Below are 18,999 nucleotides of genomic sequence, written 5' to 3' on the forward strand. Positions count from 1 at the left end.
AAGGAGGGCGGGCTGGGACGCATATGGAGGGAGGCGGCGGAGTGGGGGGCGGGGGGGTCTGTGGGAGGAAAAGCAACGGGACAGGGAGCAGACATGAGAAAGACCAGGTTTAGTGCAAAAGGGGAAAAGAGGGGCGGTGGGGGGGGGGTATGCATATATATATACTGGCATGGACTACTTTATGGTGCCATTGCTTAATTCTAATCATTTCGATAATTTCTGTTGTGCAAGGTGGTGGTTATCATGAATTGAGCAAAAGCTGCAATCAGCATGCCTTTCTTTCCAAGCAATCTGTGGACTTTTTCAACTGTGGTGTATTGCGCACAGAGGCAAAGGAGAAATGACAGTAAATAGCAAGGAACAGTTACTTTGCGCATCACATTATAACTTTGACACAAAAAAATCTCATTTGTCAATGTTGGTGGACCTTCAAAGACTAGGCGGCGTACCCTCGCTGCTGGCACAGGCGGAGATTCAGGGTCGAGAGCCAAATTCAAAGAATGTTTACGACAACACTCAAGAAGGGCGCATTACTGTGGTACTCAACGAGTCCTTGAAGCTTTAAGGCCAAAGTTCTTATTTTAGTCAATAGGGGATGAGCGATAATGTCATGAGCACTGAGGATTATTATTTTTTTATACTGTGTAATAAGGGACAGTCCTAGTGTGGTATAATTTCAGCATTGTCAGACATATGGGGCCCATTTAAATGTTGCAAACACAGGGATAAACCACTTATTGTCACAGTTATTTGGCATCTTGACGAATATCGACATCAGCCTTTTTTGTTTTTTTTAATCAGTATCAGTCCTGTAAAAAAAAAAAACGTCAGTCAATCTCTAAGCAGCTTTGGCAAGACAGCTTTGTTTACATAGCACATTTCATACGCAAGGCAATTCAATGTATTTTGCACGAGTCAGTTAGTCACGAGCTGGTTTCTTCATCTTCCACAAACATAATGGACATGGACACACACACACCACAAGACACTCATAGGAAGGTGCGCCTATGTCTCATGGCACCTCACAAGGTCCCACCTCTTAAAGGCAAGAGGAGAAATCAGACCATCGGTGTGGCCCATATGTGCTTCTGTCTTTTGTTTTACTCTGGAACATTTTTAGTTGTCATGTTTATTTCTAATGTGCAAGGTGGTGGTGATCATGAATAACCGAGAAGGAGTGATTGCATAATCATATGACAAAAACCCTGCATACATGGCTGTTGGACAATTTTTTGAATATTATTCATCATTCTGATTATTTCTACTGTGTAAGGTGGTAGCTAGCATAATCTACAATATTAGCATAAACTGGTGAGAGGAGCCATCGTAATGCACGACCAAATGCCCTGTGGATTATTTGTTGTGGTTTTGTTCATTTCTTTTGTTCACACAGTGGCAGAGGGACAATTTGTGTTAAACAAATAACTGTAAGCAAGAGGTCATGCCGATTGTTGCCTTGACACTAAACAGAAGTGACAAAGCGGCTTTGTTTTCATGCTAATCTTTCTCGTTTGTAGCGGCCGCCCCTGACGAACGCTTCTTTTCTTTCTCACACTGGTTAGCGTTGTTCATTAGCCGCGAACAAAAGAGCAGCTCTTCGCAATGAGAGGAAAAATCACTACGTAAATATACAAGAGGTTCGCTCATTCAAGTGCCCTTTCCCACATTAAGATTGAACCTCGACTAAAATTATAGCAAAGGCGTTGACGTCCCCCCGCCCCCTAGGTACTGTTTTGGGTCGGCCATGGCGGTGACCCAAGTCACACTCAGAGTGTCTGGCCAATCATGAGCCGTGTTAATTAATTGGTTTGGTCACTGGTGAACACTGAGCAGTGTCAGGACAATCAGGTCCAGACTTGTCCTGGGCGGCAAGGCGGAATGACCTCGGGATAACAAAGTCATCACGTACGTGTTTCATGGCCTTTTTTTAATGAGCACAGACTAGAAACTGAAGCACATATTATGACTGCTTCCCCCACCCCCATTGATAACTTCACACTTGAAGATTTAGCAGCTAACTCCGCAGGTGTCTTCTCTTAGTTACCGTGAGACATTTCAACCCTTACATACTGGTTCGGTTAAATTTGACCCATTTTTACATTTGACAGCATTAAAAATAATTTTAAAGTCCTTTTCCACTGTAAAAATGTATGCCTTTTCCGAAAATTAACCAAAATAGAGAGAAAAGGGAATATTTTAAAATGACAATGTTTTGTACAAATGCTATAATGATGATGCCCATTTACGCTAACACATAACAAATTAACGATATGAAAAGATTCTAAATTGCTCACAATTTGTATGTCACCATACAGTATAGCAACACAGCAACCAGGGTACAGAATGGCAGGTCATAGACTGGATAAAATGCGAGCAAACTACCAACTGATATGCGAAGAGAGTAAATCAATTTTAGTATAGAACACATTGACACAAGAGTGGTAAGGATTTTAAATCATGCTCTATAATCAGGTATCAATTGTAAGAAGAACTGATAACAAGCTAACATGCTAACAGCCGGTAAAGTACGGCGAGATAAACTCAACCTGGGGACTGGGGGAGGGGCTTGCCATAGTTGTCAATGGATTGGGACCACTTCCTTATCACCATTATGGGCTGTGTAAAATGATTTACAAGCAGGGGGGTGAACACCTCTGGTGACACAGCGGCACATCTGCTAATCCGCGCCCATTCATTGGAGCGGTCCTTTCTACTAAAAAGATAATCTGCTTTAAGGCTGTCCATTCACACTAATCCACCGCAGCATTTACATAGCAATCCTTTACCCCTCAATGGAGCGCGTTGGAGACTTTTTATCTTTCTTCACCACACACACCACAAAATGTCCTGCACTTTATACACATGCATTTACAGTCATTTTCACCTCATTGCTCTAAACGTTTGACTGGGTGATCATTCAAGGTATGTAAAAGTTTGACCGCAAGCACTTCCCGTTTGGCCTTACATATTTTTATCCATGTCTATCATACATGAAGGTGCACGATCTTTCCACAGATTAGTATTGGCATCAAATGTTTAGTATAGCAGAATAATGGCATACATGTGACAGAAGGCGTTACGATAGCGAGCAGGTAGCATTTACCCTCATTGCTACCCAAGTGGGAGAAACACTTCTGGATCACGGCAACACTTGATTGAAATGACTTTGGAACAGCTGTTAGACCACTAAGAGTCATCTTTCCTTTTTCTCTGTGATCGCCATCATCATCAAGGATGACGGCGTCTTTGGTTTCTGTTTAGCTTCAAATATACTTTGCTCAAGTGTCAGCCATCTGGATTTCAAAGTTCTTGAGTATGGCTCTTCCATCTTAGGCCCCATTCCCACACCACCTTTTTCCTCCTTTCTGATTTTCTCATTGGCTGAATTTATTTGTCAAAATCAGGGGCTGTGACAGTTTTATTTAGCGAATGAATCATCATAGGCACTGAATGAGTTAATAGCAAGAGGAGTGATCACATTAATCATCCATCCATCCATCCATTTTCTAATCCATTTATCCTCACAAGGGTCGCGGGCATGCTGGAGCCTATCCCAGCTGTCTTCTGGCAGTAGGCAGGGGACACCCTGAACTTGGTGCCAGCCAATTGCAGGGCACACATACAGTAGATGAACAAGCGTACGGCACATAATGTACATTTTACACTGTGCTTCGGAGTGCTGGGCTATTTTAACAATGAATTATTTCTAGTCGTTCTGTTTAATTCTACTGTTCACAGTAACTGTGGTTAAACTAAGTAAAAGGCTTTGGCTGCTACCAAGTCTCCACACAGGAAATTGTGGAGAGAAGTGAGGAAATGAGGGATAACATCAGCAGCCATGATGATGATGATGATGATGATGATGATGATAAAGCCGTGACCGACGGAGAGAAGCAGTGAAAAATAACAAGTTGGCCAGGTTCACCTTTGAACCCGTCACTGATTTGTTCTTAAGTGACCTTTCAACTCTGGAAGAGAGGAAAAACACTCAGAGCCACCAGTGAAGGATTTTGTTCTCAGGATGAAAGTCAACAGTTGGAAGAGAGCCAGAATTTGAAAGATAAATTACACATGGGAGCACTTGGTTTTCGACATCACAGAAAACTGGGGAAACCACATATTCAACATTTCCTTCCAACAAAATGAAGACTTAAAATGTTCATCCAATAATTTTCTCCCTTACAATGAAACAAACATATAGTGTTGAAATCGCAAAACAGTCACGACTTCTAGAAACATTTCTAATTTTTACAAAGTCAAACCAAGCCCGTTGAAGCAATAGTATAAACTGTCACTGAAAGCGATTGTAAATGACGTACCCCCAGTACCCCCATCTCACACGTGCGTGCCCCCCCCCCCCACACACACACTTGCCACCCATATACCAAGTTGGATGTCAGTCCATGTCAAGTTAATTAGGGCTTAATGATATATTGTGAGGGTTTTTTTTAACTGCTTGTTTTGTCATTGTGAAACCATTCACCGGATCACTTTACAGCCCACAATAAAAATGTTGACATGGATAGGTGGAATGCCCCCCCCCCTCAACAAAATGGGGGGGGGGGCATTGGGTGGTCTCACAAGTTAACCAGTGTGATCGTGATATCATAAATATTGACGTTCTCTCCAATTGCTATGCAGCATGCTTCTTGCTCTCGTCAATACTATACAGTATACAGGTATATACACAATTATATTTTATAATGTATATTTATTTATATACTTTTTTTCTCTTCGATTTCTCCCTTTCATAATGTTGCTGCTGTAAATTGGGAATTTCTCCATTGTGAGACAAGTAAAGGTTTGCTTCACTTTAGTGGCCACAGAGAGACAGAAACTTACATTTTAAGATCAACTGTACTTTCAGTCTTTGTTATCCAATCAAATTGCAGTATCTTCCACAAATAAGTTTATATAGAATACAGATTGTATTTCCCACCGCCCGGCCCCCGAGGCAGAAGTCAAATGAATGGAGGCCCCTCATGTGAAGAAGCAAGGGGTGTCGGGGCCAAAAGGCTGGAATGTTAGCAATTTCAAACAGCAACAGTGGACAGAAGAAGTTTCGTGAGTGGGAGCTCTGTGAAGGCCGCCTCTTTCTCTGATTCATACTTTTCCCTCACAGACTAGCAAAGAATGGAGGCGAGCACAAGCTGTGGCCACCCACCTTCCATTTTGTGTTCCATCTAAGTGTAGTCGAGCTCAGCAACAAAAACCTTGAAAATCGTGACTAAAAGGGCAAGGTTGAAACCATGAATCAATGGCGAAAATGGCAAAAATCATTTCATTGCTTGGTGAGTGGGAAGTTCAGAACATTCTGAGAAATACCCATATCCATTTAAATAGGATTTTTTTTTAATGATTTTTATAAAAAACGGGAAAAGGAAAAAAAATTATATTCCCCACAACATTGCATTACTCAGAACTTTAGCACCCGGTATGATCACAATTATTATTATTGGTATTATTGGTAGCAGTAATATTATTGCTGACAAATATATATGTTATATATTTTTATGTTAGTGGACATGGCACCCTAAGCATCCTACCAGTTTCACTTTCACACCCCAAAAATATATATATGAATAAAATTAAATTTAAAAAAGCAAGTCACCTTTAACCTACAGTGGCACATGACACTCATCACCAGAAGGATGAATGGTGAGACACTGTAACTGAGGTTTCACTAGCTGTAGTCAATAATAATGTGACACCTCTTCACACAGTGGTGGTCATACCACCACCGGGATGACTTTGGTTATCCAGTCACCAAGTAAGGGAAGACCTCCTGAAGTGGGAAGCTAATAAAAGATCCGCACGCGCCGTATGACAACTGCCCGCTTGGTCAAGAATAGCGTTGCTGGAATAAAAACCTTTGTGTGTGCGCGTGTGTCTGTGCGTGTGTGCGACACTGCTCTCTACTTGATGATCATCTTTTTCATTCTCGCACTTGCCAAGCACAATGGCGCTTTCGGGTGATTTATCCTGATGGTGCGTGACTGCCCCCCTGTTTTGTCTTGGGTAAATTTAGGTCCAGGGTCATAAAGCACAACACTTGTTTTCCCCTCTACGGATGCTACAGAAATACAATATAGAACCTTAACGCCGCATCTCGAAAGTCGACATGGTCCGATCGTTTCCATCAAGTTTGAACAATTACTGCGATCTAACATGATGTGTCCTGGCTGGTCCACCCACGATGGATCTGAGGTCTGGGGTCTCCATGGCCACAATGAAGCTGTTATTCTCTGAATTGGAAGGCAATGTCACATCGACATGATTGTGAAGCTGTTATCGCATGGTGACATCTTGGAAGGAAGGCGTCAGAAATGAGGTTGGAAGGTGACGGGAGCAAAACAGGGTGTTTGAAAGGCAGCTGGCGAGGACGGGGGGGCTAGCACAGGGGTCCACAAGGGGTGAGTGGCACAGTGGGATAAGAGCGTGGGGAGTTCACGGCCCAGCCAGGCCCTTTTCGCACTGCATAAACAAAGAGATTACAGTGAGAAGGGGGCTCGGGACCCCTAACAAGGACGGGCCAGCACACACACACACACACACACACACACACACACACACACACACACACACACACACACACAAACACACACACACACACACACACACACACACACGCAGCATCACAACATTGTGGCGCCACCTGTCTCCTCTTCACCAATTAATGAGCTCCCGGGATGCTCCCAACAAGTGGCAATTAGTGGGGTGGCAGGAGGGTAAAGGGTGAGGGAGAAAGAGGGGAGTGATGGAATGAGGGAGAAAGGGTAGCTGGCATAATAGAAGAGAGAGAAATTGGGGAAAGCATATCCCTCCATGGAGGGGAGTTTTGAAAGATTTGATCAAATAAAGACTCGAGCGTTTCTCAATTGGTGTTCTTGTCCGTTCTTTGTGATCTCGTGAAATGGCATCAGTTGCGGCCCAAGTACGCATAAACCGAGAAAGCGCGGAAGACCCCGAGGTTGTTCTTGTCTGCTTGCGTAAACCAAGGATGCATGAGTTGATGACTTGTGAAGACTTGGCTGGCAAAATATCCCTAAATGCATATGGTGCTGCTTTCAAAATGGCTAATATGACAACAGAGGAGAGGACTCAAGTTTTATATCCCCCTTTAATTATTTTGTGCACCACCCCTCCTTATCATCATAAGGAAATACATCACAGCCAGGGAAGAAGTTCATTCCATCATGTGGCTAAAAACACAATACAAGCGATTACTTGATGCTTTTTAACATACAGTGGTAGGTAGCTTGAGTTACATGAGTTTTTCACGTTACGAGCCGTTCGTTGCTGGGGAGAGCCAAAATTGGAGGTTACAAGGATTATTATTATTATTTATTAGCCAAGGAATCGTACAAAAAGTCAATTGCACTATTCAATATAACACAATAGCATGTGAAGACGTAAAATTTTCATACAATAATTTTCTCCCTGACCATGAAACAAACATATAGTGTTGAAATCGCAACCTCTTCGGTCAAGACCCCAAACTCGCATTCTGAAAATGTCATCTTTCTCTTCCTAGCTGCCATTGTTCTGCCACGGTGTTCTTGGCGCACAACCAACATTAATACTCTGCCATGTGCGGCTTATTGCAACCAGGGGAAAATGAGGAGCCAACTGCACTCCACTGTCAAACTTGGTGGGCGCATTTGCGTTGGTATGTCATTAGCGCAATATTCTTTGTGAATAGGACTGAGCAAACTGTCGGTACAAATGAAGGTACTATCAGCGGCCGCAGTTCATTCTTTGCAAATTCAGGCCTGCATTCTTTATATATATCAAGAAGGAACGCTAGCATGTTTGGGAAAAGCGCACTTCAGAAGTGCACCTTATATTGTGCATCTTTTGTGGTCCAGAGTGCAAACAGACACGTAACGAGACATGCTTGCTTTAAAAGCAGCGACACAGGCTATACAAAAGCTTACAAGCCAGTAAGTGTGTGTGTGTGTGTGTGTGTCACCACACAGGCACACACATACACACAGGGCAGGTGTGGGGTGAGCATCGGGGTCGCTAGCTTCGCTCCAGCTCCCAAATATAGAGCGACTTCTATGTGAGGATGCAGGAAAAGCTTCTCCAGTAACCAATGTGCGACACACACACACACACACACACACACACACACACACACACACACACACACACACACACACACAAACACACACACACAGATGGAGACGTGTAGAAAAACAGCATCAAGCTACATGTAAATGATTAGGTACATAATTGAAACGTATGCACCGGTTATTAACCTAACGTGTCATTAAGATCTCTATCATCCTGCAATCTGTAAGCAAGACGGCTCATTTCCTTAGCGCCCCCCCCTCCTCCCAACCCCTCTACTATTTCTCCTTCCTTCCCTTCAAGTCTATAAGAAGATACTAGTGACAGCGTCCATTCAGTGGGGAAACAGAGGAGCCTTCTGCAGCTGAAATATGATACCGTGACACCTTGACCCCTCTTACACACAGATGACCTGTGTACCCTCCCCAGCTAACGGGTCTGACACTGACAAACATGCCACTGTGTGGTTGTGTGTATACGGATCTGTACAGTATGTGTGTATCTCACAAACTGTTCTGACCAGTTGTCTAACTATTAAAGGTAAGACATACGGTCAAAACAACATGCAGAGCAGCATTGAGGTCTACTATTCGTAATTAACCAAATGAAGGAAAGGATGCTTCGGTTAATACAGTAACACATTGTGCAGAGGGACTGAGAATGTATGCTTGCGAGTATTGTACGATCTGTTTGTGTGCGTTTTTGCTTGGTGTGGTAGGTTTTATTTTAGGTTTTTATTTATTGTAACATCAATACGTTCAGTTTCTGTTAGCCTGTCTATGGCATTTTGCATTATATGTTAGCAATAAGCTAGAGGACCTTCTTTGTTAGAAGTTCTAACAACATTTTGAGGTTCAAATATGCAATATTTTATTTATTTTTGTTGTTTTTTTTTTTTGTCAGTTTTACAACGAACCTCAACTAGGAGTGACAGTTTGAAGAAAGCACCTTAGCTTCTTTCTTTAAAGAATTGTAAGAGTGACTTTTCTTCTTTTCTGTTGGCCACCGCTCACACCCCAAACACTCACATGCAGACTCGCCAAATGTCACCCGAATTCAGGAAAATATGTCATTGTTACTATTTCATTGTAGAATGAAAACATGTTCTCATCGTAATAGTGTAACTTTTTTTCATGGCAACATTAATCTGGTTAATGGAAAACAAACCAGAACCAGGAATGATTTTTCCTTTTTCATTCAGACTTGCAACAAATCTTATGCATGTGAATGTTTCACTTTTTTTCTTACGAACATGAAGCATATTCTCAGAAATGTATTCTCATATTTGGATCAAAATACTGACAGTTTGAAATTCTCATATGACAATATTGGTCTTTACACCATTCCCCCAAAAGTTCTCATCACATGCAACATTAATTTTCTTGTATTGTTATTATATCGTATAAACTTGTATCTACTCATTTTCTTTTCTGTGCTTCAGTGCAGTGCAACCAACTCCTATAAAAGTTTCCTCTTGGAAGGGGGGAGTAAAAAAAAAAAAAAAAAACAGTTTTAGGTAATGAAGGTCAGGAGAACAGTGAGGGCAACGTCAGTTAAGTTGGTTAAGTTGTTAAGGTACCAACGACAGCGCGCACACACTTATTCAGGGTAACTCAATCTTGTCATTACTCCTGAAGAGCAGCGACATGTGAGCCAGGGAGAGTGTGTGTGTGTGTGTGTGTGTGTGTGTGTGTGTATGTGTGTGTGTTTTCCTGATGCATGCACATCACTGCATCTGTATCCATTTCCATTTATCATGTGTGTATTTCAGGTAGAGTTGGAAAGACTGGTAAAAGCGCATACATCGTCCAGAATCAAAATCAACCTTTACAATGGCGGCACCCGACTGACAGCTTCGTGTTCTGTGAATCCTTGTCTTCCCCACTTCTCTCCCTTCCGCTGTCGATAAAACTATGGACCATTTAAAACGCAGTCTCTGCGATTACAAAACTGCACTTTCTCAAATCGCAATTATATTGCAAATGCAATCAAATCGTTCAGCCCTAATTACAGTGCCTAAGGGCTCAGTTTGGAAGCAACATGCAAACTCCCTACAGAAAGGATTAAAAGCTAGGTTTCGATCCTCAAACCACAGAACTGTGAAGCACACCATGCTGCGATTTTTTTTGGGTGGGGGGTGGGGTTTTTTTTTTGTTTTTACATTAAACTTACTGTGATGACCTCATCTGTGGAAGAGAGCCAGAACTGCAATTTTCAGTCATTTATTGAATGGCAGGAGAACAATAGGGAGCTGCTGTCGGCCACAGCTCACGCCCAGATGCTCACACGAAAGCTCGCCAATGTCACACCAGGCCCACCTCTTCAAGGCACGTGTATGTACACAAATACAATACCGTACAGTATTTTCTATACATTCTAGGTTTGCAATGTGATGTTTTGTGATCACATATGATTACAAGGTGTTGAAAATGTAAATTTTAAGGTTTTGAAAAAAAAAAAATCAGCGATTGCCTGGCCACCAGTTCAGGATGTACCCCGCCTCCTGCTGAGATGGGCCCTGGCACGCCCCGCGACCCTTTTGAGGATAAGGAGATGAGAAAATGGATGGATGGTTTTCAAAAATATTTTAATATGGTCTACTTGATGGATTTTCACAGAATGCAGGTGGGTTTGGAATGCCGTATTACTATTTCTTGAATACAAACACATCGTTTCAATTGTGATACGCAAGTTGCAAGCACCAGTGCGCGAGCACGCACACCCACCCACCCACACAAGATCCCCACTTCCCCTCCCCCGGGGCTTAACAGAAATTACTGCCACCTGAAGCGGAACCCTGTCCATCATGAAGAGGCCCTCCTAAAGCCCCACAGGTGTCCTTTAACATGTCCAAAGCGTCTCCTCACCAGGCCCAGCTCCCCCCACCCCGGGGCCCTCCATGTGGCCATTCATCTGCCTGTGGTGGCGGAGGACATCAAAACAAAACACCTCCCCAGGGAGGGGGGTGGTGGGGAGAAAATAAAAAAGCTCACAGCTTGGTGTGCACTTCAATTGTTAACCAGGGAATATACAGTAACTATTTAAGGATTCATACACACGAATCTATAAAGCGGAACAGCCAATAAGAGGGACAATTTGGAGTTTGGCCACCGAATGGTGAAAGAGTTTTAAAGTTTTTAAACGAACTGTGACTTTCTGTTGTAAAATAGTGACATCTAGGGCAATTCCTTGCGCAACTTCTTGTAATGCTCATCTCAACACTAAAAATTCAGATTTGCTTTGTTTTGAATGGTAGGTCCATAGAATGACCTTATCAACAAATACATACAAGACCACAGTATGGATTTATGCGTCATAAGTAATGAGACCAGTGATACTTGTGTACACCTGCTGTAATTGGTTAGAGTATATTAAGGTAAAAACAATCAGCAAACATCAGCCATTTGGCCGATTATTTTTGCCTGATGTTTGGAGAGCCACATTCGGACAGCTAATTGGTCAAGTTCTCCTGATAACCATTTGTAGAGTAGTCAGTGTGCAGCTTCACTGCGTAAATTTACTGGCAAATCAGAATAACTCAACACACAGCCATTAATGTCAAAATGACTGGCAACAAAAGTTAGTGAAAATAAGTACATAAATATTTAATTCAGTATTGTAGATTAGTATGAATGTTTTACAAATTATTTTACATGCCACAGACACAACTATGAATCCCTCCAGTAGACTCTGATAATGTGATCGCTGCGCAATGTCACTCATGAGAGGCGCCTTTACGATTGTTCCGCATTTTTCCACAACGGATAAACATTCCATAGGTTATCTGAGCCGCTTATCCTCATGAGGGTCGCGGGTGTGCTCTGAGCCTATCCCAGCTGTCTTTGGGAAGTAGGCAGGGTCCACCCTGAACAGGTTGCCAGACAATCAGTCGCAGGGCACACTGTCATGTCTGTCTGTTTTTGTTTTGTTTTCAGCCCCAGCTGGAGTGAAGGGCGTTTCCCTCCAGTTGGCGCTCCTGTTCCCTATCATCATTAGCCCTGGATTTAAGGACTCTGGCTTCTGCTACTCTTCCTTGGATTATTGACTTTACCCGCTGTTGTGCTTCAAGTGTTGTTTTCTCGACGTCTCAATACTTTCCATAGTTGCTCTCGTTATTCATAGGTTCTAGTTTGCAAGTGTTTTTATATATTTTTTTCTGATTACTCTTCATCTTTGGCTTTGCGTAATTGGCTTCTTGACATTTTGTTTGTTTATTCGCTGTGTTCCCTCGTACCTTGCCTTTTGCAAGCGCCTTTGTTTATGCATTGTTTTTCCTGGCTCCATGTGACTAGCGATTTCAGTTTGTACTTTTGTCAGTGCGCTTTTCTGTCAATAAATATTTTTTGTTATCGCACTGTGACTGAGCCTGCATCTCTGGAATCCAAAAACATTATTTGGTTTGGTCCAGAACCTGACATGCACACAATCAAACAACCATTCACACTCACAATCACGCAAGGACAGTTTAGGGTGTTCAATTAACCTACCATGCATATTTTTGGGATGTGGGAGGAAACCGGAGTACCCGGAGAAAATGTATGCATGCTTGGTGAAAACATGCAAACTCCACAAGGAAGGTCAGAGCCCAGAATCAAACCCTGGTCTGCTGACAATGGCTATACAGTCCTGTACAAAGTAGATATAGACACTTTGGCACCCCTCACTACTAAATCCATTGTGCAGAAACAAAGACAGACAGAGGGAGAGACAGTTAATCTGAGAGTAAGATAGACAGTGGCACGTTCAGAATAAACACAAGGGCTCTCCGCTGTCACCCAGGAAGAAATTCTTTTCTTTGATGTCAGTGCCATGTGACCCCACGGCGGTCCGAGGAATTGAAGCAACTTCCAAACAAACATCAACACTCCTAACACCCTCAAGGTCAGCCCATCTGCAAGCATGAGAGAGAGAGAGTCGACCTTCGGAAGCGTGTGGCAAACAAGCAAGATGGCACAAGAAGCAAGCTTTTGAGGAAGCATTACCCACAATGTTTCATACTCTCAAAATTGAGTATGACCTTTAAAAAATGTTATTCTATAGGCCTCCAGAATACCTCTAAATGGTGTAATATGGCCCATAAAATTTTAGACAATCGAAGTGAAGTTTTAATCTACTCGCATGTGCAACTAGCTAAATTTGCAGATTTTTTTTTTCTTGAATATTTTTTGTTGCTGACAAACTTCTGTTCCGAATTTCAGCCCATTTATTAGTACTGATATAAAAATGAGTACAAATGAGAGCATTTACCCAAGTCAATTTTCATTGTGCAACCTTCACATTTCTACGTGCGCCCCTAAAATTTCACTTTAGAGGCCACTGTGCTGCTCGTAAAAAAGTTAGTCTGGAGCGCTTTTAACAGACACTCACTAAACTGAGTTCTTGTGAAGCAAGAAACACCCAAGAAAAAGCAAACGGCATGAGTTTAAAATTGAGGACTTGCGGAAAATAAATTCACAAAAACTCAAAGTTCATGAATCCCTTGACGCTCATTGAACTGAGTGAAAGAAGCCAAAGAAAAAGCAAAGTGTACAATTAAGTCTTTCATGCGTGCGGAACTGAGAATAAAAAAAACAACGCCGAGTCCCCGCTTTGCTTTTTCTTTGTATTTTGCAAACATGATGCTGGTAAACAGAGGTGTCCCATTGCAGTGGTTTATTTAGGCTCGTGTCGTGGCCCAAACAGGGATTAGGACAAAGCCCTTCGTTGCCGCTTTTAGAGCACTAAGTACTTTCTGCTGCTGCTGTTGACGGCTGCTGGGAGCCCTCAAGTAAACAGACAGCCGTGCGGAAGTGTGTATGTACTTGTGTAGGAAGACAACAAGCGATGACAAGAGAAGTTTTCATCACGCTTTGATGGACAGGTGTTCAGATGGCACCCCCTCGGGGACAAATTGAAGTTAATATCCACTTTCATGTGTTCTCTATATCTTCACAGTAGGCCTTACATTTTTTTTTGACCAAGTGTCACATTAAAAAAATAGAAATAAATAAATACTTAGCTCTGCAAGTACCACCGTCACGATCAGCAATAAAATACAGTCGCATAGAAGTCCCAGGTTTTCATCCGATCATTTTTTTTACACCTAAAAAGCATATTTCATACAAGTGTTAGTTTGGTGATAAGACTTTGGCTCTCCTTTCACACTTACAAAGGCAATACAGTGGGTAAGCTCGGAGTATGTTAGAACCATTTCACAAGTTCACCTATTTTTTATAAATAATTGATGACATATTTTTGATTTTGCACTAATTATATTTCTTGGTTAAAAGAAACGATCGTTTTATTTTGTCATTTTATTTTGGGGCTTGAACTATGCACAGAATGTGACAACCATCTATAATAGAGGACACCGTTCATTGTTATTGCACACAAACAAGAAAGTGTTGTCCAGTTTTGAAAGAGAAATCAAAATGTTGGCGGACGAGCAACGCTGTTGTTTTACCGTACTGCGGCGGTCAGTGTTGTCACGTGTGTAAAACGGTCTCTGTGTCAATGAAGAGGTTAAACAATGAAACGAAGACGAAACTAAAGCCTCTATCGAGTAAAAAAAAAAAGAAAAAAGAAAGATTGCTTGGACATCATGATTGAATGTGAAAAAGTGGAGGAACACAGTTCATGTTTACTGCCACGCTAAAATAGTATGAAAAGATCTTTGTTTCCAGATTCAAAGTACGCAGCTCAATGTCACACAGTTTTCTGCCGTGGTGCATTGATACTGAAATAAGTGAAGCATCAAACCGGCCATCAACCCGGGCCAGCCCACTGGGTCACATTCATGGTTCAGTATTTGATGTATTGACGTCAAAACGGTGACTTCATGTGATGTTTTGTTTCAGCAGAGACCGTTCTGTGTGCCAAGAACTGCACACTTTATTGGACCTCGTCAACAGACAGTCAGCTGGTCCACTCCCACCTTGACTAAAATAGCAAGAAAACATTTAAACAAACACAACCCGGTGGGCAGGTCGAGTGCGAAAACAGACTGACTCTCACTTGATTAATTTCGCACAACATTTGCTTTTATGGCCACCTTATAAACTACTCTTACACCCTTCTGTGTGTATATGCGTGTGCATGTGTGTTTGTGTACGTGTGTGTTCGAAAGAAATTTTCTTGAGTCTTGACCCAAGTTGTCGGACAAAGAGGTCAATTCATACTTTTGGTGCTAAAAATGCCAAGTTGCCTGTAAATCAAACTCCTAGATGGGAGAAACGGCAATCAGAATGATTCTATTCAGCCAAATAGGTGACAGTCATGTCCAAACATGAAGAATGACAAATATGCAGTCGAAGGGAGCTCAACGGTCCAACATGATCGCATCGGGTTCATTTCCAAGATTTTTTTTTTTTAACTGTCCCATAGGAAATAATGTCAAGTTAATTCATGCGCGCCAATGCTGCCATCATTTCACATGCAGAAACTATACAGGCAATTTTGTGTCATACAAGCATAAAAATAAATTATAATAATAACAACAATAAAAAACCATGTAATCAAATGAAATAAAGTAAAACAAACTACCCTGGTCGATGTGTTTCCTGTGCTAGAGTAATTTCCTGTTTCGTGGTTATCATCACACTTTTACCATTCCTGTGGTGTTTTTTGGGGGGGATCGGAAGGTTTTAGCAGCATTTTAATTCATTTCAATGGGGAAAATCAATGTGACGAGCTTGGTCATGGTCACTCATAAATTATGTTATCTTTGCATTGATATTTTACATTATTTCCAGTTGGGAAAAAAACTGTTAATTACGCAAAATAATATGGCTCTCTCCATCCTTAAACTCATCGATTCTGATAGCACAGTTTTTTTTCTTCTGGTTTTGTGCAAGAGTTGTGGAGTCCACCCTTGATTGGCCACCAAGAAAGGAGAAAAAAAAGGAAAAGGAGGTGTCTGTTTCCCCGTCTTTTTTAGAAGCAGACTTGTCAATGCAAGAGCCCGGCGGTGCGCCTCATGCTTTGGCTCTTCCGAAAAGGATCAGCGAGGAGGCTTACCTTCCAAATCTCTTCTTTCACTCAGCTGCTTGAGAGTGTCATTGCTCTCTTCACCTCACTCCCGATGAAAACACACACAGGTAAGGTGGTGCCTGCAACACAGAGGAAATTAATAACAAGCACATCCGACAACTGACTGGTAAGGATGTGGAAGGGTGTGTGTGTGTGTGTGTGTATATATATATATATCTATATATCTATATCTATATATATATATATATCTATATCTATATATATATATATATTTTTTTTTTTTATTTTTTTTTTTTTATACCGTGACATCGGCGGCGATACGTGTTTTCTTAATGCAATTTTTTTTAAAGGGTTTTACAGCACAGGGCTACTTGCTGTCATGCCCTCGCTTGTGGGAAAGAAGAGCAAGAGTCGGAGATCAACATTACAGAGACTTGCCGCACTTCAGGAGAACAGTAAAACATAAAATGAACAGGCTGCTGACAGCCACAGCTCGAGGTCAGAAACTCACACAGAGACTTATAGAGTACTTTCTGTTTTATGCTTGAATTTTTAAAACATGCGTTGGAGAGAGTTTTAACAGGTTTTAATGGCTTATAATGTTTTTACAGTGTGTGGGAAGGAGAGAACTATTTCATAAACATTTTCATGTGGTCTCTCTATATCAGATTTTTGCCTTTTCCAGGTGGATCTGGAACCGAAGTAACTCTGTAACTCCATCCAACCATTTTCTATACAGAGCTTCATGCAGACTGGTAGCCAGCCATTCACAAGACCACCCCTATAACTAAATTCTCATTTTTTAGCTTGGCTTCTAATCTACTGATCAAACATATCCATCAGCTACCTTTACCACAAACCGCCAAACCACCCACCCTGCACACTCTGCACTGCTTTCAGGAAGACAGACTACTTCATAGACAGTTTGGGTGAATTACAAAAAAAATAAATGAACAAACAAGATAAGAAAACATTTGGGAGCAAATTTGTGGAGTTTGTCAACAGGCGAATGTGCGAACAGAATGTGGATTCATGTCGACGATGAATCATGTGGCCTACACCTCTCAGCCACACACAAGCTGACCACCCACCAGTAATTAGAAAAAAAAACTGCCTTGAAGACCGCACCCTTCAATCAAAAATCTAAATAGGCACACCAAGATTAAAAAAAAAAAGATGCATGGACAAGATGAACTAGGCTGAGATATTTATTTCGGAAAAATATGAACACAACAATGTGCAACTTGACTCTGCTCCAACGTGATTTAACAGTGGAGCTAATTATAGTAATAACCATCCAAACATAGTTTCTCAGCCAATGACTTAGCGGCTTGGCTGGCTGAAGATCCAGAGCAAAAGAGTCCTTTCCGGCAGCAGCTGAAGCACTATCAGGTCAAAGCCAAAAGGTAAGCAGAAATGTAGGTATCAGTGTAACTGACACATACTCAAATGTTTGGCTAAGTTGTATTTGCATTTGACGATGTCATTCGCCACACCAGTTCAATAATCGACCAGTGTAATTCCGGGGTTTGGTGATGTCATTCTGCCTCCATGAGCAAATCAAGTATTAGCGTCACAGTTCACTTGATGATTTTGAACACAAAAGATACAAACATCAAAAATGAACACAAAATGCTGTTAATTCATTGCGGTGTCTGTGCCTTAAAGAGGCGGGGCCTTGTTGGTTGCAGTTTGACGTCAGTGAGTCGGTGTCTAAGTGTCTGGTTGAGAGCTGCGGCTGGCAGCAGCGCCTGCATGAGTGTGCTCATTGTGTTTATGTTTTACTGTTGCCTCAACGTTTAATACAGAGCATGGGGCAACTGTCGCTCTTCTTTCCCTCATGCAAGGCCGTTTACTTTAAAAACTCATTATAAATTAATTGTGGGAGTGCAAACAATGAACTTTGGCAACCACCGACCGGCGTACGCAATCAAGGTTGGCATGGCAAAGAGAGAGAGAGAGAGAGAGAGAGAGAGCAGAGACATTGAGAGATCAGTGTTCTCATTGAATGTGAAGAGTTAGTCATCACGTTGTTGCTTTCATGTAATACTTCATTAGTCATGATGAAAAGATGACTTGGCTTCTAGAGACAATTAAATATTTACCAGGTCTGTATGGGAGAATATACTTTGCATTAATTCAAAAATGAAAAGAGTTTTGTGATGTGGAACACAGTAGGTTTTCTTTTGTGTATGTGTGTGTGTGTGTGTGTGTGTGTGTGTGTGTGTGTGTGTGTGTGTGTGTGTGTGTGTGTGTGTGTTCTTTAATGAAAAACGTTCCCACAGCATATTTAATCAAACAATGCTGATATTGATGCCAGCCGCTTTGAATTCTCCTCTCATGTAAACTCTTTTCAACTTCACAAAACACGAGCACGCATAAAGGCATTTTTGTATTATTGTTGAATTTTAACATTACTGCCTCGATTGATGTTTAGAATGCAGCTTTCCAGGGCAGCTGGAGGTGGCTGTCAGCAAGAAAACAGACTGTGAGGACAGGGAAAGAATTGTGGGAACTTTGTATTTAAAAAAAAAAAAATACAAATAAAAAAAATAAAATAAAAATCAATAAATAACACTTGTCATATATATTTAAACTTACCGAAGCGTGGCACTCCGAACTATAAATGTGGAATAAACATATGGCTGACAAATACGTCCAAACATACTTGCAAATGCGTACTGCTAGGTTTTTAGCATTTAAAACCTAGCAGTTCGTATTTGCTAAATGCTAAAAACCTAGCATGTTTTTCCCTATGAAGCCACGGGGCATTGACTTGCACATGTGCATACCCCATGGCATTATGGGAAAAATACGGAACAGAAATTATGCAATGCAAACATAATAATGAATCATAAAAATTAAGAATAAACAATGTTTACGTACTACTAAGTTTCGAACGTTTTGATATAATGTAGGCCAAATGCTTAAAAATGGTTTATGTTTACTCCACAT

General features: G+C 41.5%; 1 protein-coding gene across 4 annotated transcripts in view; it reads right to left on the bottom strand.

The window, feature by feature from the left end:
• Positions 1–18,999, bottom strand: part of bmpr1ba (bone morphogenetic protein receptor, type IBa) — a 57,753-nt gene that overhangs the window by 29,303 nt on the left and 9,451 nt on the right. For 2 of the 4 annotated variants that reach the window (XM_019887456.1, XM_019887439.1), the window contains exon 2: positions 16,072–16,129. The gene's annotated coding sequence lies outside the window, so the exon portion shown is untranslated. Of the gene's footprint in view, positions 1–16,071; positions 16,164–18,999 lie in introns of all 4 variants that reach the window. The other 2 variants (XM_019887466.1, XM_019887447.1) reach the window with 1 other exon arrangement.

Source organism: Hippocampus comes, unplaced genomic scaffold (genome assembly GCF_001891065.2).
Source record: "Hippocampus comes isolate QL1 unplaced genomic scaffold, H_comes_QL1_v1.1 scaffold155, whole genome shotgun sequence".
Classification (NCBI taxonomy): Eukaryota; Metazoa; Chordata; class Actinopteri; order Syngnathiformes; family Syngnathidae; genus Hippocampus; species Hippocampus comes.